The following is a 27,715-nucleotide window of genomic DNA, read 5'->3' as shown; positions in this document are numbered from 1 at the left end:
GAAGCTTAGATCTCGCACACAGGCGCAACTTGGTCTGCTAAGTTTTCGGTCGCAGAGAAAGGCTTCCAGATTAAAAGGATGATCAGAGAGCTCAGGCACACTGAGACAGGAGGGCTTAGTAGACGGACAGCCAACAATGTCTGGTGTGTAGAGAGAAGGTCACTATATATAATAGTAAGTCATTTTCATGAAATAAAACTTTTAAATATTTATTGGCTCAATAAATTTGCAATGAAGAAAATCATTACTGCTGGTAATGTTTAGTTCTTCAGTGGGAGCACTATTTCAGGGTTGTAGGTTTCAGGCAAACTGTTTCTAAGACTATCTATAGTACGGTAGGCTCTCACGAAAGGCTTCTTTAGCCACAGTACTTATACAGCAACATTCTATACATCATTGCCTCCACCTTGTCAGTGTCACTGTAGGGCAAAAAGACCCTGGGCTGGCCTGAGGGAAGCGGCTTTTCCTGCCCTCATGGCCTCTGGGCATGCAGCCTCTGCCTGCTAGGGCTTTATGATTAGACCTGGAGGAGTTTTGTGGAGACATTTGACATCCTAAATACAATGGGGGTGCACACACATCCACATCCGCAAGAGTATTCGGTGTGTTCTGTTATGCAAATAATGGCCAGGTAAGTGACAGTGCCCAGGGCAAGGAAATTAGAAGGCTGTTACATGTTACCGGTCTGTGCAGAGCTCATTCACAGGGCATTACTCATGCTGATGGTATGAGTAGTGACAGGGACAGATATCTGCTGTCAGAGAGACAGAGGTGTGATTCAAATAAAGAGAGAGAACGGACAGACTTTTCCATACATTTTATAAGTAAGGCAGCTTCAAACAAAGTCCGTCACACACGTAAAGAACCCCTGGTGTCCTGTGGCAATTTATTCTTGCAGAGCTCTGACTGGAAACTGACATTATTTTATGTGTGCTTAGGGAGCACTCAGAAAAAAAAACATAATAAGGGCAATTACAATTAAATGAAAAACTAATACTTTATAATTCCTATAGCATATTATGCAGTCCGACCACAGCCATTGATTGAGGTCCAGCTGGTCAATACTTGTTTAAGATGACTTATCAAACCAGCTAGAGTCTTGTGTCTGACATCCAGTCACACAGCAGATCTGGATTTTGGCTGTTGCACTAGTTTGTCTCTACTTTTTCCAACTTGTAAAAACTCAACTTTTTCCCTGACATGCTCTAATTAATTACTGTGAAGCAAAATAACGGTATGATCGATCAATCAATTAGCTGCTGTGCTGAATCAGACAGATCCTGACACATCTCATCTTGTTATATACTGTATGCATGCAATAAATGAAAGAAAAACACCTCACTCGTTAAATATGTAGCCTATGCTTTATGTTGGAGCACAGCTGCTTATTTTTGCTAAAGCTTAATACGGGTTATGGGTTTAATACTGTATATACAAATGGAATAATTTCTTGCAACGTTTGCTAAATGACCTATATTGCTAGCTATATATGGCTTCATATGGCTTTTTAGTGTGTTGATTTGAAAGGGCACATTCAAAACTGAACGAATCTAAAAAGATCTAAACAACAAAAACAAGAGGTAGAGTTGCAAGATGATGGAGTAAAAGAAATAAATATAGAGATAAGGAGTCCTAAATGCTAACAATAATTTCTAACATAAAAAAGGTCAGAACAAAGCAGCAGTGTCTTTAAATGTGTTCTTTCTGGAAGCTGCATGGCCTACCACGCCCTTTATTTTCCACATAATAAGCTGTAGACAAGTAGACCATTATCTTTGCTATTTCTGTTCAACTTGAATATTAATGTCCAGGAGTTTAACGGGGGCTCGACCCATTAACATGGCTAATAGCTTTTGAAGTCCACTGCGTGTTTGGGAATGTAATTGGGAGACTGACTGATAGTGACTGACAAAAAGAGAGATGGAGATAGAGACAAAGACAGAGAGAGAGAGAGAGAGAGAGATACGGAGATTAGGGATGGACATGATTAATCAACGATCGATAACTGATCATTAAGAATTTTGTCAATCACGTTAATTTGTTATTGATTTAACTAATGCAGGTTGCGTTATGTAGTGTGAGTCTTGAAGCAATGAAATGAATTTCACTGTGTGGCCGCAATGAAACATTTTACCACCCGGGGGCAATATTTGACACCATACTCAGTTTCCTGCGAGTTTCGATTTGAACAGTAATTGAGTAGAGATCACGGCAAAGTGTGGCGTGGGACCATTTTGAATTTAAAAAAAGACTTAGTTCCCTGCAAACCCTGCAATGCGTATATAACTGCAACACGGCCACAAATCAAAAAATGTACCACTTAAACAAAGTGCATTGACCCTGGTTAATGTTGGTAGCGGTGCATCCTGATCTCAGCCTCAACCTAGCATCAAGTAGTTAGCAGAAGGAGCGGTGGTGGAGACCGGTAGGGCGACTATCCCCCAGCCTGGGGGAGAAGAGGCTTCGTTGTCTGACAGGGACAAGGGGAGCACAAACACTGGCCGAGTTAGCGCAGAGGTACCTGTGCACCCCCTCAACGTCCATCCGCTCAGAGCGGGTGTCTTCGGCTGATGGTCACCAGGTTGCGGTCGCATCTGACCCCAGATCATGTCAACATGCTTATCTTTCCAAACAAAAAACGGCAAAGAACACAGAAGAAGTTATTGAATGCAACTAACTTCAGTTGGTAGAGTACTAGTGTGTGAGACGGAGCTGCTGGACCTGGGCCAGAGATGTGACCCATGGCCAGAATATCATAGTTCATAAAAATGCAGCGCAGTGACAATTTCATACACAAGACGTGTGTATCCGCCGTTCGACCCATGCTGGACCCGTTCATAATGAGTCAACCGTCTCTCTGAGCATACGTGACAATAGCATTTGTTTTGGTTAAAATCAACAAATAATCGCGACAATAATCGTGATCACATTATTGATCAAAATAATCGTGATTATCAATTTGGCCATTATCGTGCAGCGCTAATGTCAACCTAAACAACGTATATGTAAACCTAAACAACCGAAATACTGATTTTCCAGAAAAGATCATATGAATTACAGTAAACATGGAAAACCACACATATTTAGGTTTCAAAATTAGTTCATCAGGTAGTTTGCAACTTAGAGACTAATCAAGAAGAACATTTTTGCAATTAAAAGAAAAATCAAAATAGACATTTCAAATAAAACTTGGTTAAAAATATTTAAATCAGTCATAGAACCCGTCGCTCTATATTGCAGCAAAACATGGGGCCTGCTCAGTAGACATTAAAAATGTACTGACTGGGACAATCACCCAATTGAGAAATTCCATGTAGAATTTTATAGAACTCTTCTATCAAGACACATTACAAATAATGCCTGTCATCAGAACTAGGCAAATATCCACTCCAAATTACAACTGAAAAAAGATCCATCAAATTCAACAACCAAGTTCAGGTTTCCACTATATAGCACTACAATACCAAGAAAGAAACATAGAGTAAAGTACCCTTGGTCATCTGAGTCAGCTCTGTCCACAGAGACAGGTGGAGACAGAGCAACACTTCCTGCTTCAATGTATCACATAAACAGATGTCAGAACACAGTTCTTTACCAAAATGAAATGTAAACTCCCAGATTTTGATACATTCTCGGACCAGACAAAAATACAACATCAACTTGGAGAAAATAGCGTGAGCGCTGTAGAAGCAGCGAGATATGTGAGTGCATGTCAGAGCCTGGTAGACAACCAGCACAACAAGACGTAATATAAAGTTAATCTCCCCACAGTTCTCTGCATTCTCATTTAGTCCCCTACGTCATGTGTTGTTTGCTTTCTTACATTTGACACTAGAGATTTTACCATATTGATATACTGTTGTTGCTGTGTATATATATTTTTGTTTACTCTTGTATGTATGTATTTCTTCTCAAATTAATATTCCTGATGCTTTCGGCAATACTATTATTTTTATCACCAATAAAGCCATTTGAATTTAATTTAATTGAGAGCGAGAGCGAGAGAGAGAGAGAGAGAGATCAGTGGTAAGCTTATTAGTTCAACACTATCACAGATGGCAAAAGGGTCAATGTTAAACCTTTATTCACTGCCATATTACCCACGTCAATGCTAATTCTACATGAGCTAGGTCATACGCAGCACAGCTTGCATAATGTCCTTTCTATCAAGGCCTGGAGATGGCAAACCTGAGCCTTCCCGGTGGAAAAATGGAAAACTGACTTTTGTGGTGTTGTTCTGACTTACTTGGGCAATCAACAGGTCCCCAAGCTTTCTGCAAAGGTTTTTATAGAACCATTGTTCCCCTGGGTGTCATGGGGTGCAACGGGAGAGAATGACGGAGTGAAAGCAGAAGAGAGCGTGAGGGAATGAAATAAAAATAGAATAAGAAAAATGGCAAAAGAAAAGCAATTGTGATTGACAATGAGAGCAAAAACGCTGGAGTAGAGCCTTGGACTGGCATAGACGGCAACCCATCACAAGAAAAAGAGGCTTCATGGGAGCGTTGGCACACAAAGTCAAGTGTTTTTTGCACACCTTTATAGGCACAGAGAGTTGTTCACATACCTCATTACAACACACACTCCATGTATGAGAGATGAGAGCGTTCGCTGCTAGATGTATGATAATTGTTGCCAAAGAGCTTTCATTGTAAGACACAACACTAAAACCCTACCGATATATTGGTGGGCCGATTTTATCGGCCGACAGTAGGCATTTCCCGATCTATCGGTGTCAGCATTTATAATGGCCGATAAAAAATAAAAAATGCTTTAATCAGGATCATTTATAATGAATTTTTAATGAGAAATTAATGATTTTGACAAATAAATATTCAAAAAATAAAAATGGACGGTCAAGAGCATTGGCGTTGAATATTTTGTCCACTAGAGGGCGCTCTACAACATCCCTGTTAGCAACTCTGACTATGTTTTTTTTTGTTAATGTGCTTTTGTTCAAAAGACTTTAAGATTCATATCTTAAGTTTGTATTTTTATACATTCCATTTCATAGACCTTCCTCTGTTCTGTTGTGACAATAAAACTAATTATCATATTATTTTAGTGAGAACTCACAAATAACTACCAATAATGTTAGAAAAATTTGTTTAGGTTTTGTAATGCGTTTCTGGATTTTTTTTTTTTAAATATGCTGTATATCGGTGTATTACATTTTTAAATAACCAAATATTTGTATCGTATCGGCCTCAAAAATCCTTCGGGCTCTACAGAACACATCAGCATGCGACTAACCACACACTCTCAAGCATTATATTCAGTGAGTCACTACACAAAATGTATTAGCATGTGAGCGTTTGAGCCGAGCAAACCTACGTTGACCTCGAACCCCTGAAACCAAACAGCACTCGTATCTTGTTCGGAGCCCAGCATGGAAATACTAGTGTGGCTCCCTGGGGGGTTCGTCATAGATCCAAGAAATAAAAGTCAGGACATCTCCACAGGGGGAAACTATCTGTTTAACACAGTAACTGGCTTTCAGCTTGTGGGGACTGAAGTAATGAAGAGGCAAACAAAAATGGAAATGTTTTGAAAAGAAACCGAAATAAAAAAGCACTTGAGAAGTGTTGACACTGGCATTCAAAGTTAAATCAATAGATCAATACCACTCTCATGTCTTTATCCTGTATATGAAGCTACTGCGAACAGCCAGTGTAGCTGGAAAAACGGTCTTTAATTAAAGGTGTCTAAATGAATAATATTAATATGTTTCAATTAATGAATCACTACAGCAGTGGGAAAACAAAGTTTAAACAACACGTACTTTGCAATTTGTCCGCCATGGATTTCCCCCCAAGGTTTCAGAAAGATTCGTCGATATTGGCAATGGCTGTCACACTTACTGATTTTACTTAATTTTCTTTATCAATTGAAAAAAATATGTCTTACTTTGAGTATTTGATGAGGAACTGAAAAATAAATCCACAGTTGTAGAAAAACACCGAAAACATTAACAAAACCAGTCAAATTAAGCTTTAAGAGACATTATCTTTACCTACTGCAACCAGAGTTGGGCGGTATCCAAATATTCATCTGTCAAACCTCCTCCTTATTTTACCGCGGTATACGGTATTACCGTGACTAATTAAAAATGATGACGTAAGGCTCAGACGGCGCCAACAATCGGTTGGCTTGTGCCTACACCGATCAGACACTGAATACCAAACACTAATACTGGAACACCTCTCCTTTCTCATTAGGTCGGAACACCAAATGCTGCCAATCTGCAGAAGTCGTGTTCTTCTTCGAGATCAGGTCACTCGGTGCGTGACTTGCCATCGCCCCACCACGCCCCACCCCTCTCTCTCTCTCTCTCTCTCCTCCACATTGTCACGTGATGTCAACCACACATCGGCATTTTTTAGGCATTAAAAAAATTATATTTAATATTTAATCCTTGTCTCCTAGTTTTATGACGGTATTGAAACTGATACCGTTGCTATTTTTTAAGACCGTATTACCAGCCAACCTTTAGTGTCTATTAGCTCACAGGGCTCTAGCGTTCTGGTTAATGTCTGTTAGCTCACAGGGCTCTAGGTTCCTAGTTAGTTACGGTTAGCTCAAAGGGCTCTAGGGTCTTAATTAGTTACGGTTAGCTTACAGGGCTTTAGGGTGCAACTGACAATTTTCCTAGGTCGCATCGGTGCCCCTACTGTCCTCGCATCTGCTGCCTCTTCACAACAGCACGGGCTGGTGGCAAACTCAGTCAGAAGCAGCTTATACACAGGCCGCATCATGTTGAAAGACCAACTGTGTCCAGTCCAGAGTTTAACATCAGCATTTATATGTCTGTGTGAGTGTGAAGGTGTGTGTGTGTGTGTGAGTTTCAATCAATGTTGTACACAACGGCAACACACACAGTCACACCTATGTCTGCTTACTTCCCAGGCTACCTCTGTTAGAAACTGCTAATGATAAAAGAAAGCAGAGGGAAAGATAAAAGAGTGGCACATTTACAGGCGGCATTAGAGGCATGCATAAAAATCGAATATTATGGGACAGCCTGCTGCAGAGTCAGCTCAGCGGGGGTTGACAAGGAGATGTGCTTTCTTAGGCAATCTCTGTGATATAGTAGGAGGAAAGAGGCAAAGAGAGTCCTTGGTGCATTAGTAGCACATTCAAAGATTTACAGTATCCCACACACACTCACACACACACAGTATTGCATAAACAGAGACACATACACAAAGTCGCCCATTGTCACCAGCAGTAAATTGTAATGTATTTCAAAGTAAAAGCACTTGTGTTATTTCTTTTGAAAATCACCAGTGGCATTAGTGCTGAAACTAGGGCTGGACAATTAATCAAATTTTAATCACAATCATAATTTTGGCTTCCCATGATCAAATTTGCAAAATAGAGCAATATTGCATTCCGTTCATAGAAAGATCCGTTTTTTTTTTTTTTTTTGCAAAGCCAATCTACCGCTCCAAAAACCACTGTCTGATCATGTGCCAGTCAGAGTTGTTCCCTGCACCGCGCAGCTTAGTTTTTTTAGATGTAGACAGTCACAGAGGACAGAGAAACGTGAGGAAAATTCAACAGATACTGTAGCAGTCGGTTATACGTCGGTCACAAGGATTACCAGTTTACTAGTAAATGCAACATGTTGTCCCGTCTGTGTTGTTTTTCAGAGAACAACAGTGACCCATGCTAGTTATTGTCTGTTAGCTCACAGGGCTGTGGGTGCTAGTTAGTGTCTGTTAGCTCACAGGGCTCTAGGGCCCTGGTTAGTGTCTGTTTGCTCACAGGGCTCTAGGGTGCTAGCTATTGTGTGTTAGCTCACAGGGCTGTAGGATGCTAGTTAGTGTCTGTTAGCTTACAGGGCTCTAGGGTGCTAGTTAGTGTCTAGCTCACAGGGCTCTAGGGTGCTAGTTAGTGTCTAGCTCACAGGGCTTTAGGGTGCAACTAACATTTTTCCTAGGTCGCACTGGAGCACCTACTGTCCTCGCATCCGCTGCCTCTTCACAAACGAAGCAATGTTGTTTACGTCGATATGGTTTAATGTTGCGTTACATGACCGATTTCTTCTGTAAAGCTGTGCCTGTGTTTGGATCTCTCCTCTGTTTTTGGAACTCTCCACGCAGCCCCACACCCATTAACTCACTCACGGCTCCCTGGCAACACAGAGAGACACAGCGGCAACAGCACCGGTCCACACTTCTGACATTTGTCCACAGTTTTAATTGTTATTAACACAGCTGTATCTTGATAAGCATGAGAGGCAAAGCTGTATTTGTACCAGTGTTATCACTGGTAACTCTGCTATCACCGCGGCCACGGCGAAAAACACAGAAGAAGATATTGAATGCAACTTTAGTTTGTAGAGTAATAGCGCGTGAGACGGAGCGTGCTGGACCCATTCATAATGAGTCAGCCGTCGCTCTGTGAGGAGCAAAAGTCCATCACACTCCCCCTCTATCCTTAGCTCTTTGATCAGTTATTGTTGAAAACAGGAGGGAGCTTTCTCAGAGATACACTTTTTTAAATATATCCCATCATTTTGGCTATAATAGTGCAGCCCTAACTGAAACAATTAGTTGTTTTAATAATTAGTCAATCTAACGACAATAACTGACAATTTTTATTTTTCCTCAAATGAATGAATAATTAAAATAAGCTCCAACAATTAACCAATCTATAGGTTAAATAATGCAAACCTTAAATGCAACAAGCAAAATAGCCATAAATGTGCTGGTTCAAGATTTGTACATGTCTTTTATAATAGTGAACTGAATATGTTGGTTTTTTTGGACAGTTTGAAAACATCACTTTGGGCTCTGGAAACATGTTTTTTTTCTCCATTAGCATTTTCTGACATGTTACAAACCTAACAATAGAGGAAGTAATCCTAATACTAATTGAAGAAAAAATTCGTAGTTGCAGCTTCAATTAAAAAACCAAAAGCCCCAGCACTGCAGACCTGTGGAAACTCAAGCTGTGCGGTGCATTGACCATCAACAATTACAACCAATTTCAGTCAAATCAGGAAGAGAGCACGGGAGCAGGGAGGGACAAATGAGATACTGAAAGGGGGAAAGCGAAAGACCAAGAGAGATACAAGCATTCAAGGCCAAAAAGAAGAGAATAGCAAGAAACCAGAAATGTATCTGCCAAGTATAATTAACAAGCACACGCACACACACACAAAACATCATTTGGGGCTCAGCAGGCTTGGATTAGAAGCAGGTTATGATTAATGCAAAGGGGTGAAGACTTTGATACCCCCACCCGTTTTGCTATAAACATCCTCAAACAGTCCACACCAGCAGAAGCACACAAAAAAATACTTAGTGCAAATGTCAACACATTCACTTGAAATAGACACAGACTCAAAAGACAGAAAAATAGACTCAGCAGTCTGCAGACTGAAAACAAGTTCTGAAACATAAGGCAGTCACACGTATGTGGTCTGCTTCTCCCGTTTGCTTATCATCTGTTTTTTTCTGAAGCAATCCCTTTGTGAGCAAAAGAGCATGCTGGGTAACGCCCTCGAGGAAAGACAGGCATCCAGGAATTGAACAAATGAATTCCGGCACCCGGTGATGAGCTAGTAGGAAGCTGGGGTCAGCCTCCTCCAGAGGTCTCTGATTTACAATCCCATACCTGCCCAACACCATTAAAGCCATCACAGGCGAGCAACATCTAGTGGCAGCGTGCGCGGTGGTGGGAAATTCTGACAGCAGCTACACTCAGTGACAGTTTTAAATTTAGATAAGCATTTCTCTGAGTTACCATTGCTAATGTTAAATTTAAGTTTCATCTTCAAGTAAATTTACATACAAATCAACAGCTATAAAAAAATCAAAACATTACAGGCATTATCAGATATTCAAAAATGTATTGAAATGTTTTGGAGCAGGTAAACTACAGCCCGACCAAGGCTGGACTTGGTAGGATTACAGGATGGCCAGTAACAACATTGATGTGAGTTTAGAAAATGTGACATATGTTTGAAAAACACATTTGACATTTGACACGTTGACCCCACTATATTTCACCTTGAGGGGAACAGGGGCAGCAGAGTCAAGCGTGATACTGACATATGCTTACATTTAGTCTGCCGCTGGTCTATATCCACAACGTTCCACTTCCAGGATATCTGCGTTGCTGCCGGAAATTTTGCTGGATGTCAATATTTTTGGCCGGATGTCCAGTACCTTCCGCTTTCTTTGTGTTGGAATTTTAAACTCCGGTGAATTCATGATGACTATGCTTAACTGCTCCTCAGATCTCTGCATGGTAAAACCAGTCAACTAGCGGGACAATATTTTTGGAATCTGAATTTTCGGACTAAAACAACCTTTGACCTTACACAAGTTCCCTCCCAAGGCTATTTTACAGAGGCTCCGTGGCGCTATTCGGCGCTTAGCACCGCCCAAGACAATTGTGTCTGGTTTAAAGAGATGCCAATAAACCAGAGCACATTTTTTCTCCCATCCAGGACAGCTGTGTGGACTAGCCGGACCCCCATTTGCAGCGCTGTGGCAAAGCGAGACTAGTCTGCCATTAATGTGCCCAGTGAGATACACAAGTCTGGCAGTGTCCTGACAAATGTTGCTACAACAAGTGAAGAAATCGTTGACCCAAAACATCAAGCGCTATAGATTCTAATTCAATCCCATCACTAATGAGAATAATAGAGTAGTCATTTAGGCTTATCTAAACTCCATTCTCTCTTATAGTTGTTTTAGGGAAAAGCCAACTCAAATCAAATCACATATAAAATCCCTTTTAAATATTTTTCAGATTGTTGAGAGAAACTTGGACTTTGAAATCATAATTTTTAAATCGTATCAACCTGAAAGCTACTACTGTACAAAACACCTGCTGTTTGTGCAGTAGTGTGTGTTTTTTTTTTTGAATCTATCAATTTACATTAAACGGCCATCCTCACAGCCTTGCTTGAAAACAGATGCTATATTTGTCCTACAACTTTAATTTCACACCCTGTTTCCTCCCTATTAGGACCTTTCTTGGGTTCCTAACCTCCTAATCCCCATGGTAACAGGACAGACAGTGTTACAGCCTTGGTCCCTTACCCGGTGTTGGGCTGATCATAGCAATGACAAAATAAAAAAGGAGGGAAATTATATGAGAAAGTGAGGAGGCAATATAAATAACCAATGTGTCATGAGCAAATGGAAAATTATTATTTTATGGTGATGATCTGATGTCTGATTCTGAATTGTATTGCTAAATTATTAATTCTCATGAAGGGATGAATAATCAATGAATGAAACAGGAACCGTGGTTGAGGAGATTTCAGAGAAGGAATATGGGGGTCACAGGTCACACAAAGTTGGAAACAAGGGTGCAACATCTGTATGCATACCAAAAACATGCAATGAATAAGAGATCATTGAAATCTTTATCTAAAATAAATAGAAAACTAATAGTGTGGACAAGTGCATCCATCTAAAGAGAACTAAGCTATACAAACTCTATTCAGACTGCCGAACACAAGAATTATTGGAGCGGAAAAACTCCTTTAGTTTAGTAGACCAAATGAATAACCTTGAGAAGCAGCTCAGGCCATATCACAGGGGTTTTTACTGCTAATTACAGACATAGCTGAGAGCAAAGCATAACTCAAAATGCTTTCTGTGACACACATACACACACCCACACACACACCAACACACACATGTACACAGATTACCCTCAGGAGCTTTCCACCAAACAAACAAAAACATTCTCGACACACGGTTCTCTGATAATGGATATTCAATTTACTTTTACAAAAAAAAAAAAGTTCAAATGTAAAAGGGAGGGTTTTATACAGATTAAAAGCCTTTTAGTGTTACTCCTGCTCGAGTTGCTTCAACAATTGCATCTCTGCTGAGCAGATTGCCAGGTAACAGTCTGTGATAAAGAAAAAGTGTCAAGGGAGGGTTGAGAGGCAGACAACGCACCAGCAAGCCAATTGCTCACTCTTCTTTTCATCTGTCTTTATTGCCAGTCGAGCAAATTGGACTGTTCTATATTGTTATTGGGAACAGAGAGAGAAACACAGGCAGGTCAGAGAAGATAGAGACAGATGAGAGGGGGAGAAAGAGGCAATGACAAAATGGCAAGAAACTGTTTGTAAAGGGCCGAAAGAAAGAGGGTAAGAGGAGGAGAGAGAACAAGAAAAAGGCAGTAAAGAGAGATCACCACCAGACTAGTGACCTGGGGAACATGTAGGCCATTTCAGGGTTTACTCCTGGATAAACAGCTGCAAAAGCAACCCTGAGATCAAGATCACAGTTAAGGCCAGTAAGAGTGAGGGCACTTCAAAGACCAACATTACCTACGCTTCCCTAGATTTTGTTGAATACTTTTTTGTGAGGTTTTACATGTACTTAACTAACACAGAAACTGTTAACAGACATGTATTTCCCAATAGAAACAGTGTCTTTCATTCTACTCCAATTGATATTAACATGTTACAAAATCCCATCTATAAAGTGTTGATAAAAAGTTTTTTTTTTTTTTTTAAAAGGAAGGAGGAGTAAGGATTGTCCAGGATTAGGGGTTTTGGGGGTATAGTACACTTACTTCTGTACAGTGTCCTTGGGTTTTGTGAAGTTGTGTTATTTTTAACTATGTAACAATAGGTAGGTAAAACAATGTTCCAGTGTGAGTGAATTTTGACCATTGCTGGACTGGAAATGATATGACACCTCACCAAACTAATGCAACACACTAATCTACTTCATAACTCATTATCTTCGTATACATTTATTTTGAGACTAGACATCCATGTCTTACACCAATTTACATGTCTTATTAACATCCTTTGTGAGCTAAAAGTGACTTGAAAGCTTTAATGTTGTTACAATAACGTCCAAAACGCAACCCGAGCACCGTGTTGCGTTTTGTGCTGCCTTATCACACATCAGAAATACAGTATTTGTTGGCTTTGGTGTGTAGTAGTTAATCTCTCTCCAGCTATGGTTTGCCATGAAATATATTCCTTAATTTTATCTTTACCAAGCTAGACTGTGAGTCATAGAGGTCCACTATTTTTATCCCACTGCAATTAGTTTCTCCTCGTCCACTGTGAGAGCAACAAAACCACAGAGGAAGATATGTTATTACCTGGCAGGAGAGGAAGTCCACCTACAGTAGCTGGGATGTGCTAATCAAGGAAACAGTTTTTTGGAGCAATGACCGCCGGTCAACACCAGAAAAGAGGACAGTGGCGTATCCATTGGCTTTATATAGAGAATTACAGGAACAATTGTTGTGATGCTTTTGGGACGCTGCCAGTATTGTTTTTGGACTTAAGCAGGTACACAAGATTATTTTAATGTAATCAAACAATAAAGAACTGTTTGTCCTGCTGAGAGACACATTTCACCTTGTAAAACATATAGATAAAATGTAGGACATCGTTGTAGGTCCCTCTAGCTACAGGTTACCCAAAAAATAAAAAATATATATAGGGATTTCATGAGGGAGCCTTGGCACTCTGGGAAATGGACCATGGTTGAAATGTTACATTTAAAATGGATAGAAGAGAGGAGAGACAACAAGATAGAAAATACTAACCAAGAACACAAAGAGAGAGAAACAGGGAAGGAAAAGCAGGTAAAAGTACAGAGGACACAGAAAAGACAGAAAGAAATACTTGCAAAAGAAACAGAAAGCAAAACAAGTAGAAAATACTGTGTAGGAGTAATCAGTGGCTAAAAGCTTCCCCCTGCTGATTCAAAGTGCTTTTGGGAAAAGGCCCAATAGAAGGAATAAAGGGAGGTGAAAAATTAGTGTGGCAACACCATGGTCCGTGTGACAGCGGAGGCTGAGAAAGCAGAGCAATGCTGATGTGGAGAAGAGGGAAAAGACGAGAAGGGGGGGAGATGAGTGAGTGATTGAAACAGAGTGAAAGGGTAAAAGTGAGGGAGAGAGAAAATGAGCTTGAAGAACTCCAAAGGGGCTTTCTGTCCATTTCTGCATCATTCTGTCCTATTAGTGCTACTCTTCCGGCTGTCCAAACACCACTGAAGCCTAATAAAGCCTGAACTCAGTCACTTACACACACATGAACACACACATGAACACACACATGAACACACACACAGTGATGGCCTGAGATGGCTGAAAGAGGGTATTTCCACAGGGCTTTTAAAAATGACCTCCAAACACTACGGCCTCACTATGCCAACAGCCCGGAAACTTTAATGGAGACCATTTGGGGGTTTTCGGTGATTTGGCAAACGGCCTATTTGGCACCAGCTCCTCCATTTTCCACCCATTTTGAGGGGAATGGGCAAATACTGAAAAATTTGAAACAGCTAGGCCTTTTTTGGTTGTGTACGTGTATGTGTTGTGGGTGGTGGGCTGCTGTGTAGGTGCAGTCTAGTGGCCAGGCTATTTTAGCATAAATTTAGCATGAAAATGCAGTTGAGTGTGTCCTTCTGCTGGGATGCAGGTCGCTAACCACCACTTTATAAACCATGGCGGATAAAAGGCTGTAAAATATGCTCTACACTGTCCTCAATCTATTGTCCTAAAGTTTTTACACTAAGCTCAATTTAGATTTTGCATTTTTGAAAGAAAGAACGAGTAAAACAAACCGATGACAGAAGGAGGAGTGAGGCGAGTTATAATATGGTAAAAAAAAAAAAAACATGCGTCCAAAGAGAAAATCCAAAGGTGAGTTGGGATACTGTGTTGCCTTCCTGAAACCATGCACCTGCAGCTTTACACCAAAACAAACCAGAACAAAGACAAATGTGCAAACAGATAGACACCATTTAAGTCCCTACTTCTGTCAAGAGCAAAGGAGGATGCTTCGGTGGATTTAGTTTTCAACATCAACCAAATTATAGACATGAAAAGGAAGCGAAATGGAGCCGAGATTAAGAGCATGAGACCAGACGATGTGTTATTCCCTTTATTCCCCATGCAAACTCCATCCCCAAATCAATTACTCTGTTGGGGATGAAGAAGCGCTTGAAATGCAAAGAGGAGAGAAAAGCATACGGCCACAGCTTTATGGATTATATTAGAAAAGCTAAACGCGGCCTCACTGTTTCTTTGCATCTGAGCAACATATTCCAAACAAAAGCACAACATTTCAATTAAAATAAAGACAGTGATGTCTTTAATCTAACAATGGCAGAAGTCCTTTTTTGTGGTTGTAACCTTGACTTGATTTATTAAAAGGTTACAGCTTAATTAAAATCATATTTGCAGCTGTCGCCGTGGTCCTGTGAAGTCCATTTATACATATAGATAGTAAAAGGGCAAGGCCATTGTCAACTTGTCAGAATGTATATATTTAGCAATCCGATATTAAGCCATTAAAGCTGCGGTTTTCACACTTGTTTGGGCATTAAAATAATAGTCAAATGTAGTGATATCAAACATCAACACAAAAAAACAACTGTACAACATATTCATTGACTTTGACAGGTACCTACCCGTTTCTACATTTATTGCCAATATTGACAAGGTACGTAAGACTGCGAGAATGCAGAGGATTTTCTCAGCCCTTTGGAGCACCTCTGGTTGATGATACCACACCATCTCTCTGAGTCACTCAAGCTTTAAAACTTAAATTGAATTAAAATGTTGTGAACATAATTACTTTTTATTTTTTTTGCCAGTTGTCTAACCAGGTTATAGGTGCATTACTGCTGCAGTAGTGATGATGTACGGGATACACTTAGAAGTGAACAGCACTCTGAAGCAGGAATAAAGTATAGCTGTTGTAATGCTTACATCACCGCCACAGACTCCACAGTGCAGCGAGAAAGCAAAGCCTTGCAGAGGATCCATGAAAACTCTGCTTCGAATAAAAACTCTGCCGAGGAAGCCGTAGAGACCACACAAATCCCACGTTTGCAACACATCATCACAAAAGGTTAGAGAGATGATCCCGGAAGTGATGTGAAACTATAAATACACAACGCCGCAGTCGCAGCATGGACACTGAAAGTACAGAGGATGCCACTGAGACCGTAAGAAGTATAATTGAGCCTTAAGGGTGGGTCAAGTGAACTGGATACAGGATTTTTTAGATGTGGGACACATAGTTGGCGGTGTGTGAACATGCATGGAAGTGAACACAGCTTGTTTCATAAGATAAGTGGAAGCCACCTAAAAGGTTGTAATGGTCCGTCCCATATATCCTAAGGCTCACTCATTTGTCTCATGTATGCCTTTACAATCACTGTCCTGCTTCTTGGTCAAGGCCTGAGGGAAGCAGACTTGGCCTTGGTCAAATAAAATCTGGTGTAATTGCGGTGTTTTTCTTTCCTTTTTTTTAATTTAAGTAAGTGCTATGTTCCGGGGCGTTTTTTAGTTTGAACTGAACTGATTGAATTTATCTTTACCTCCTGCAGGCTTTATCTTGTGATACCACAGCCAAAAGCACCGCAACATCTATTTGGATCGGTTACTGATCAGTTACCTTACTCGAAATGACCATGTTGTAATCAACAAGATTTTTAAAAAATGGTACACTTGTCTGGCATTTTTTCAACAAATCAACAAATAACTCACAATTGAACAAAGTATAATATAGTAACGACACATTCAACCAGGTATACTAGAACTAGAAAAAAGGGCACAGTTAAACAAATAAATGCAGAGGAGAAGCAGTTGACCAACAAACAGCGATGTGTAGTGAAAGGAGCCACCAGCAAGGAGGAAATGTGGAGAAAGAGAGAATAAATGTAGAAAACTTGGCAGGACAAATCCTGTTGGGAGATGAATAGTGCAGTGTTCTCCGGCCTCTCCGCTTTGATAAAACCATCCTGAACTAAGCTGCATTAAAATGTACCCAGTGTACTGACACCAGGTTCAGGCCACCCTTCATATGTAGCTCTGTGTGGAGAAAGACATTGTATATACTCGTAGAATACCAGATAAGAAACGGACAATACAATCCCTTACTGAGAAACGACCAAACACTGGACAAGTGGTCTGATTTTAGATTACGTTAATCCACTATGTAAGATTGTACTTTAAAGTAGCTGTGATAAAACCTTTTCTGAAAAAAACACCCTTGATCCCGATGTCCTGGGGCCAACTATAGACCTATATCTAATCTCCCCTTTCTCACCGAGATCCTTGAGAAGGTAGTCGGTAATCAGTTATGTGATGTTCTACATAGCAATAGTTTATTTGAGGACTTTAAGTCGGGATTTAGAATGCATCATAGCAGAGCCGGCACTGGGGAAAATTACTAATGATCTTCTAACTGCTGCTGACAAAGGACTTGCCTCCGTACTTGTCTTAGTAGATCTTATTGCAGCATTCAACACTATTGACCATACTATCCTGTTACAGAGATTGGAACATTTAGTTGGCATAAAAGGAATTGCACTCAATTGGTTTAAGTCCTATTCATCTGATCAATCTCAATTTCTTAATGTTGATAATCAATCCTCTAGGTAAACAAAAGTTAGCCATGGCGTTCCACAAGGCTCAGTGCTTGGATCAATTCTATTCTCCTTATACATGCTTCCTCTACGCAATAATATTAGGAAACACTCAATTTACTTTCGCTGTTATGTGGATGACACCCAATTATACTTATCAATCAAGCCAGGCAAAACCAGTCAGTTAGCTAAACATCAAGTATGCATTAAAGATATGAAATCATGGATGGCCTACAATTTTCCGCTGTTATACTCAAACAAAACTGAAGTTATTGTTCTGGGCCCTAAACACCTCTGATTCTCATTATCCAAAGATATAATTAAGGTCGGATGGTATTGCCCCCCAAATAAGCCCCTAAGACTCTCCAGCTGATCCAAAATGCTGCAGCAAGTTTTCCGACAAGAACTAAGAAAAGCTATAATATTTCTCCTGTATTAGCGTCTCTGCATTTGCTTCCTGTAAAATACAAGATTGACTTTAAAATCCTTCTCCTGACTTACAAAGCTCTAAATGGTCAAGCACCATCATATCTTGAAGAGTTCATGGTGCCTTATTGTTCTACTAGAGCACTGCGCTCCCAGAATGCAAAGTTACTTGGGGTTACCAGAGTCTCTAAAAGTAGAATGGGATCCAGAGCCTTCAGCTATCAGGTTCCTCTCCTGTTGAACCAGCTCCCAGCCTGGGTCTGGGGGGCTGACACGTCGCAACATTTAAGAGTAAAGTTAAAACTTTCCTCTTCGATAAAGCCTATAGTTAGAGAGTGTGGAGTTGCAACGACCGCGTAAACCAGCCAGAATTGGGAAATTTGCCAAAAATTGTACTCAAGTAAAAGTACTGTTACTTCAGAATAATATGACTCAAGTAAAAGTAAAAAGTAGTAATCCAAATAATTACTTGAGTGCTTGGGGGAAAAAACTACTCAAGTACTGAATAACTGTTGAGTAATGTCTGATTTATTTTTTAAGACAAGCATTCAATCAGACAGACAAAAATATAAAATAATCATCTTTAGGCAAATTATAGTTTAAAAGATTTAAAAGATTGTGTCTCTCTCTCCTTAAACTCACACACCATTTGACACTCACATCGGGCAGTAACAACCACTACCGCCCTCTTGAGGCTAAGCAACTTTTGTGCAGCTAACGCCGTGATCCACTATCTTAGATTGTCTTGACCGCGTTGCCTAGCAACCCCTGCGGTCCTCTTTCCCTCATAGAGACCAAAAGACACGTGCCTGCTGCATGCCTGTTTGTTTTTGCTTTGTTGTAGTCTGTAACAAGGTATACGGGTTTTGATGATTCAAGAATTATTGATTGGCCATTGATAATTTTGAAGTTATAATAAATAAAATAAAATAAATTCTACTATACTTCAAATAGCAGTTGTTTGTGATTATTTAGTGTGTAAGTTGTAATAATTGCTGGTTGAATTCAACCCTTCGTCTGCTCCTTTCAGAGATACAAGATACATTAATCCAATTAATTAAGATCTATATTTGAACGCCACCTATGAGACTGTTTTCACAGTTCATCATTGGTCCCTGGTTTCCAGGGTGGTGCCCCTTTTTGATTCTGTCAGTGTTGTAAAGTATTCATTACTTAATTAATATTGATAAAACATCTTTCTTTACCGCTACTGATACCCAACATTAGCATTGATGTAAAAATACAAATAAATCATTGAATGCACAGGCAATTAAGTGATAGCCCTGCAGTTATGGTGTCAAAATAAAATCCAGTCCTTTTTGCCCGAGACCGAGGCAACCGAATACAACAACACTAACGAGGGCTACCAACCCGGCTCTGCCGACCTAAAGTGCCTGCAGACGGGTTGAGACCTTAAACAAAATGAGGGTGAAAAGAGGATGGCTAACGTCAGGCTGAGGCTAACTCCTTATCGGCTATCAGTATTTTCCTTGCCAATGCACGATCTTCAGTAAAGAAAATGAATGAACTTTGTTGGCCGATCATCACTCATGAATAGATTATGAACTGCAACATCCTGATTTTCACAGAAACATGGTAACAACAGCGCCGTGCAACAGCATGTGCATGCTTCGCAGTGGTCTACTTTTCCGAAAGATGAGTGTGACGCTAAGAAATCGAGACACACAAGTGTAGATGACGTTACCCACAGTTACGTTTGGTCTGTGCCAGCTATGACTATACACTGTCAGGCTCCTGACAAGGAGAGGATGTGGAACAGTGAATACGGAACAGCGGCTGCCTTACGGCAGGACAGACAGACGCCAACAGGCCCAGCTATAGAACATATCAGTTTAACACAGCACAACCCCTCTTAGGTAGGAAAGTATACACTCATCCCGGCCAGTGTAGATCTTATTTTTTTACATTTGTGGACCTTTTTACACATGTTGGCCAACTGTGGAATACTCGTTCCCCCCTCGTTTTTCAACATGAAATTAAAAAAAAATCTGTCTAATTTGCAGGTCTCACAAGTACAAGTAGTAAAAGATACCCGCACTGTCTCCGAAAAATGGTCTGGAGCCCTGTGTGGTAATCGTCCTATTACCATTAGCCATTTTCCGACCATACCTTTGTAAATTAAGAAACTCTAATGTAGCCATTTATAATGCTTGACGGCTAACGACACCAAAACATCACATTGAAGCAGATTATTCACTCCTTTAATTCAGAACATCTGTTCTTAAAAAATGTTTTCTACATGCCTAATTAACTGTTGACTGTGGTGGGAGATACTAACACGAAGTGACCATGCAGATGTTGAGTAAGTAACCACTGGATTGAGCAGAGACATGTGGCTGTAATCGGACAGCCTGGAGAAGGGCAAAGAGGGACAAAATAAATCCTAGGGCTACATCAAATTGATGCAGGTTTCATTTTGATGTATTTAGGAAGCAATTTCCACCCACAAAAAGCTCATCAAAATCATAAAATTGTGACCAGCTTTCTGACTTTTTGTGAAGCACTCAGTTGAGGCTAATTTAAGTGGCTAATGTGAACAAAGACGTTTGACGTTTCTTGACAAACAAAATCGAAGATCCAAAGGGGAAAGTTAATATCAAATGTCAAATAAATGAATGGTGTGTGCATGCCATCATCAGAGTGCAATCATTGATGAGAGAGAAAAGCTAATGAGAATTGGAGCTGGGTCGGAGAAGAGGAAACTTATTTTACCTCTGTCAAGGTCTCCTGCAGGAAACATGATATTCCCTTCTCTTGAAAATAAAAAGCTCCTTAACAAAAGCACAATGACGTTTTCCTTTTCTCTGGCAGAAATCAGGCCTCTCTGCTTCTGTCAATCAACTTGTTCAAATGGCTATTTATTTCAAACAGCCCGCCATTTAAAGATCCCTGGGAGTCAAAGAAGCCACAATCAAGTAAAGTGCTCATATTATGCTTTTTCCCTTTCCTTTGTCATGTTATATATCTGTCATTGTGCATGTTACAGGTTTACAAAGTGGAAAAAGCCCAAAGTCCAGCCCAAAAGGGACTTACCATCTCCAACAGAAAACACAGTTCACCAACTGCTCCAAACAACTCAATTGTAGTCCAGCCTTTACTTCAGTGACAAACGTTCGTCACTTTGTAACACCCTTTATAATACTCGCCTAGGCACTAGCGTGGCTCGCCCTCATACTACTGGCATGTGCGACTCCCAACAACGATGGAACAGAAGTGAGATGCCTCACTCTGTAGTTAAAACAGAGTGCTCAACACACAGGGTGAAAAGAGGAGCCGCAGAGGAGCAATGGGCAATACAACAAAAACATGGTGTTTTTTTTAAGTTAAAATAAATACAATTATGAACCAGAAAATAAGCATAATATGAGCACTTCAAAGTAGCTTAGGCAAAAGTTTCGGACAATAATTGCTGATATAAACGCAACACATGTAAGTCAACAACTCATAGGTAAAACAGTTGATAAGGCAGCCATATGGAAGTCATGTTGAGAGCTGGAAAATAATATTCATGCACTGGCAGAAATAAAGGCAATAAAGAGAAACCTAATGCCTAAATGTTCCATTAAAATGGAACATTTAGGCATTACTGCATGTGTTTGTCTCATTCTTAGGCAAATATTTCCATTTAAAGGTCCCATGATATGCCGCTCTTTGGATGCTTCTATGTAGGCCTTAGTGGTCCCCTAATACTGTATCTGAAGTCTCTTTCATTTATACCTTAGTGGTCCCCTAATACTGTATTTGAAGTCTCTTTCCTGAAATTCAGTTCAGCCTTGGTGCAGAATTACAGTCACTGCAGCCAGTCCCACAATGAGCTTTCCTTAAGACGTGCCATATCTGAGTCTGTCGATTTTTATTTATTTTTTTTATTTTGGGGGGGGTTGCTAAGTTGGAGACCTACTATTTTATGAAACTAAGATGGCACTGACAGCCATTCAGCCAGAAAATCGTCTCAGATGGGTTTGAACTTCTCACTTAAGATCTTTCCTTTTCATTCTTCACACAAATATGTCACTTGTTGTATGTACAATAGAGTGCAACACTATACAGTAAATTCATTCAACTTATTGAAGTTACAGAAGGCAACGTTCTCGATCTATCGGTCAGTTTTCATTCCTACACTGTCCTATGGTCATGAAGGCTGGGTCATGACCGAAAGAACGAGATCCAGGGTACAAGCTTCCAAAATGGGTTTCCGCAAGACGGTGGATGGCGTCCCCCTTAGTTTAGTCATCCGTGAGAAGCTTGGAGTAGAGCCGCTACTCCTTCGCGCCGAAAGAAGCCAGTTGAGGTGGTTCGGGCCTCTGGTAAGGATGCCCCTTGGGTCCCTCCCTAGGGAGGTGGTCCAGGCATGTCCAGCTGGAAGAAGGCCTCGGGGAAGAACCGGGACTAAGTGGAGGGATTAAATCTCCAACCTGGCCTGGGAACTAATCGGGATCCCCCAGTCAGAGTTGGTTAATGTGGCATGGGGAAGGAAAGTTTGGGGTCCCCTGCTGGAGCTGCTGCCCCCGTGACCCAATACCAGGTAACGCATGCACGCACATGGGACAGATCTGTTGCTTATCTACATAAAAACACTGTTAACAACAAAGTACATAAGGGCTCTTAGGATGCAAAATGGTTTTTTTTGTCTATAACTTATAGAACAAGGATACAATTTAAATACAGCATGTGCATTGTACTAATCTTCCAAACATCAGAAAACATCTGCTGAAGAATGCAATAGAAGTATGGATTTTAAATGTTGTGTAAAGACATTATAACACATGGCATATTATGAAAGCCTCAGCCCCAAGAAATAAGATCAATAGCAGAGTTTTTGGTTTAAATTATCTCATCCACCACAAACGTACAAAACATAATTCTGCAATGATTTCTTGAAGCTTGGCTTAATGTAAACCTAATCAACAATATTAGAACAATCAGGCTGATCTTTGAAATGACATGTTCACGCTCTGCATTGATGTGCCCCTAGTGCTGAAAGCGTGACATAAATGTGTGTTTGAAGCAATAGTTTGAAGAGCTAAGAAGACTAGAGTTCAAGAGGCCACTTTTTTCTCTGCACATAGAATGAAACATACAGAAGTAGACCGTGTCTTCATCAATACGTTCTGTCCCTTCTGGGAGAAAACAAGAGCCAGAAAGCTATCTGGACTAACACGACAGTTGGCAGTCAAACAGATGAACAGAGCTTGCTGAATTTGTTTGTTTTTTTAAATTAACGCATGCTCTATAATCATGTGATATGGCCAAAAAAGTCCTTGTTATTAAAGAGACTTTCCACAGTCATCACAGGTTTAGCATGCTAAAGAAGATACAGAGCGTTCACACACACACACACACACACACACACACACACACACACACACACACACACACACACACACACACACACACACACACACACACACATTACAGTACATTTAAAACTTAAGTGCAACTTTTTTTGGTAAAATATCAAATGCTGACAGAAGCAAGTGAACTGATAGACATTTTGGGGGAAAAAACTAATATAACTGATGCTCAGACCCACAGAAAGAGAGTAAAGTAACAGAAGAACATCCCTGACACATCACAGTTCATTTGGGCAGATCAGAATCATCGAAATGTAATCAGCTCAAATTTTACAAACTGTAGCCAAAAACAAACCATTTCTATTTGACGTGGAATAAATCGCTTGACGAAAAGCGATTTTTGGTCCCAGCCATTGTGGAACTAATGATGGGCTTTTATTGCATTCCTTTGTTTAATGGTTTGACATTTTCACACCATATGTATCTATTATTCTCTTTCTTTTGGGCTCAATCTAGCAGTGGAGGTGAACAAAGCCTTTGCGCTTTCATAAGGTTTTCTGAGTGCTAAAGAGCATTAACACAACAATAGTATGACTGAACCACCTGGGCTTCAATACAGAGAGGACAGGCTGCCGGAGGAACCGAGAGATTCAGACAACGACAAGGCAAAAGTGAGCGCACCATATGCAGGTGTTTTTTAACACCTTTATGGAATGAATGACTAAATTATACAGGGAATTGTCTAGACATCTGGGTCTCTTCTTGGACTTTTAGACTGGACCGCTCGACAGGTGAGTCTACACCCCAACAGAGAGCAGCCATCTTTGTAGTAACACACTGTGCAGCAAAAAGCAATGATGAAAGACAAAAATAAAGAAAGTGACAGATAGAGGAAAAGCAAAGGGGAAAGAAATGGAAAGCAAGACGAGAGGAATGACTTACAGCTGTAAAGGCAGAGCTCTGCATTATCTTTGTTTTTACATCCGTCTGTCTTCTACTTGTCAATGCAGTCTTTCCATTACCTCTCCAACTCAACACTACTACTTTTCACAAACCCTAAAGGCTCCATCACATCACTCTGACATAAGTTAAACCACATGTAGGCAGCAAACTTTGGCAAATGTTGACATATAACCTTTTTTAACACTTTATATTAACTTGAGTGAATTCTAGGAGCAATTATTTCAACCTGCATTAAAAAGTAAACCACTGAATGGGGACGTGAAGCAGCCACAGCCTCCAATCTGTCATTGGAGTCACACATCCTTGTGCTCTGCTGAGGCTGTTCCACTCCGAGCCCCATGTTGAGGGTTTAATTTCATTTTTACTGCGTTGCTGGCCACAGACCCGGGTCCCACAGTATTAATGAACTTAGCCAATATAAACGCAATCATGCCTGAGGAGCAATTACAAATCTAATTGAGCATCTAAACAGAATATTAAATCGGCGTTAAACCAGGCCTCTAATTTAGAAGACACTTAAAAAGTCAAATCCTAGCCTATAAAATAAACACTATATTACCAGAGGGGATCTTTGGGGAAAAAATGGTCGTGATGAGCTGGGTAGTTTGTATTTCTTTTCTGTCTTTTAGAAGAACACAAACAATCAACTCTGATGGACTGTAAAGACATTGTGACAACTGACAAACGTCAGTTTGACTGTCTTACTTTTCGTTGCAGAAATCCTTGATAATCTTGCAAGTTGATGCTGAGGCAAATACAACGAGGCTCATGACTAGCAAGAACCAGTCGCTTACAAAACACTGAGTGGGGAATGCCTGACATGACTCTCGCTGTACTGAAGGAGTCAGTGCTACGGAAAAGGACAGTATGTTTTGTTTTTTTAGATTATACTCGTCTCTGCAAATGAGATCAATATAACAATTTTAGGGTTAGGTTAGAGTTTCTCCATCATGGTCTAAGTTCAAATAAAATATTTAATTAATACTTGGGGACCATTGTCATCATGGTTTAAAATTACTCGGTTAGGGGACGATTTTGGTCATTGTTAACCCTCCTGTTGTCCTCGGGTCAAATTTGATCCATTTTCTAAAAGTTTCTTTATCAGAAATTTGGGTTTTTATCAACCACAATGTCCCAAAAAAAAGGACATAATGGGTTTTTTATGATGCTCTTTAAAAAAAAAAAAGATCAGTTTACTAGTTTCTTTGAATTTGGTTGTTTTATTCAATTTTATAGCATTTAAAAAAGAACTGATAAAAGAACGTTGAAAAATGTGAAAAAGGGACAAAAATGACAGAAAAGACAACAAAAACATAGCAATCGGTTATACGTCGGTCACAAGGTTTACCAGTTTACCAGTAAACGCAACATTTTTGTCCCGTCTGTGTTATTCAGACAACAGCCGTGACCAGTGCTAGTCGGTGCTAGTAGCGTCTGTTAGCTGTCAGCTCCTCTAGGACGAACCGGTGCTAATGACCTCGCATCCGCTGCAATGCAGTTTATAATGATATGGTTTCATTTTGCGTTACATTACCCATTTTGTCTGTAAAGCCGTGTCTGTGTTGAATCTCTCCTCTTATCTCTCTTCTTACTCTCGGCGCCCGCCGGTCCACACTTCTGACAATTGTCTACAGTTTTAATTTATTAAATTTATTAACACAGTTGTATACTGGTAAGTGTGAAGGGCAAAACTGTATTTGTACCAGTATTTCTGCAGGTAACTCTGCTATTGCGGCCATCACGGCAAGAACACAGAAGAAGTTATTGAATGCAACTAACTTCAGTTGGTAGAGTAATAGCGTGTGAGACGGATGTGACCCATGGCCAGAATATCATAGTTCATAAAAATGCAGCGCAGTGACGATACAGACATTTCATACACACGATGTGTGTATCCGCCATTCGACCCGTGCTGGACCCGTTCATAATGATCAGCAGTCTCTCTGTGAGTAGCTTTTCATCAAAATAATTGTGATTATCATTTTGGCGATAATCGTGCAACCCTACGTCACACCATTTCCTCTTTTGCTGTTGGCAGACAAGAGCCAGAGTTCTTTAGCCACTAGAGGTCTTTGTCACTTACATCAACCAATATAAACATATGTCAGTATTGGGAACTTGCTAAAACAACTGCTTCCACATTTCGAAATATTGGTCACAACAATAATATTGTACTAAAGGTTTACGCGGACTGTATTACAACGATGTAATGCAGTTTGAAATGTGAGCTTTTTACAAAGTGCAGGTCAAGTTTGTTGATGCCTCTTAGCTATGTCGCACCCCCGATGAGCAATCTGGACACCAGCAGCCACTGTGTGTACTCACAGTAGGCATGACGTTCAAGCCAAATAATGCTTGAGCCAAAGACAATTACCTAGCATGGCTAGCAGTTTGGCAGCCTTAACATTATTAAGAGCTACACAAAGTTATACAAACTTCCAGTCCCAAATCACCTTTCTTTGAACACAATTTGTCAAAACAAACAAGTCTGTCCTCTAACGCACACTGTGTCTTATTGTCGATAAACAAAGAGAAGGTGAGAGATGAAATGCAGAAAAGAGAAGCCCAGATAATTCAAAAAGATTTTTGTAATGGGGGCTTATGTCTCAAGGGAGAGTGTTGCGGTTTGCCGAGGACAGCTTGGCTTCCTGTCTTAAGGCAATAGCAAGAGAAGAAGGGCAAAGGAGAGCAAAGGGGAGCAGAGGAACTGAGGAGAGCGACACACAGCGTCAACACCTAAAAGAGCCCTGGGGGAAGGTTAGCCCTGCTCTCAGACCCCTCTCTCTTCTCCCTCTTCCTTTGCCTCGCCACCTTTCTACATCTTTGAGCGGCAATTAGCCAGCAGCTAGGCTTTACACCTTACTCTCTATGAATATTAACAGAGAGCATTGGTAATGCATCCCACACAAACAACACCTTGATGTCACTCACATACACTGCCTGGGATGGCCCTTTTAACCTGAAGTGCAGTGTTTTTCAAATTGATGAAAAGTGGATCATTTTTTTTGCAAACAGAAAAAAACATAAAGAGGACGGGCAGAGGCCTGAACCAGCAGGGTTAAGGATTGACACTAAGTAGGTTGCCTGGCTGTTTAGAGCCAAGCTGGCCTGAGGGTAACACTGATTTACCGCCCTTGAAAATAACAAATAAATCAACCATCACACTGAGCCAGACACAGACCTCAGGAGATGCCTCAATTCCACTGTTTATCGATCTCCCCGTGTGTTTGTGCGTGTACATCTGTGTGTATTAGGGAGAGAGTGCGTTATTTATGTCGCCGTTTATTCATTTGCTGGCAAGAGGTACTTTATCTAGCCTGTGTTGGAAAAAGTTAATGCGCTTACTTTTAAATTAAAGACCCACTTAGGTAAGGTTGGAGGGCAAACAAGTGTGGTAGGAGAGGAAGAGAGGAGGGGGAGGAAGAGGGGGAGAGGGGCAGCTAAGCTGAGAAGGCCAACAACCCTTGCTGATGAGAAGGATATTGAATTTCAATTAGCACACACCTGCATTTACATACAGCCTACATGGCGATGCTTGGGTAAGCAATTTCCAACTCTGATTCAAACAGCTGCTCTGCGTCATTTACATAAATTAATAAAGCAAATTAAAATTCCATT

The 27,715-nt window shown here is 40.4% G+C and overlaps 1 protein-coding gene and 1 long non-coding RNA gene across 3 annotated transcripts in view; both read right to left on the bottom strand.

The window, feature by feature from the left end:
* fbxl17 (F-box and leucine-rich repeat protein 17) overlaps positions 1 to 27,715 on the bottom strand; it is a 229,095-nt gene that overhangs the window by 162,941 nt on the left and 38,439 nt on the right. The window lies entirely within an intron of this gene.
* LOC117944958 lies at positions 79 to 17,702 on the bottom strand. The gene is made up of 3 exons (XR_004656710.1): positions 17,075 to 17,702; positions 15,741 to 15,743; positions 79 to 90 (listed from the first exon to the last, which is right to left on the bottom strand). It is a non-coding gene; the product is annotated as an uncharacterized LOC117944958 (long non-coding RNA).

The sequence above is a fragment of the Etheostoma cragini genome, chromosome 5 (assembly GCF_013103735.1).
Source record: "Etheostoma cragini isolate CJK2018 chromosome 5, CSU_Ecrag_1.0, whole genome shotgun sequence".
Taxonomy (NCBI): domain Eukaryota; kingdom Metazoa; phylum Chordata; class Actinopteri; order Perciformes; family Percidae; genus Etheostoma; species Etheostoma cragini.
Note: the sequence above shows the minus strand (reverse complement) of the source record. Positions and strands in the feature narration are given on the sequence as shown.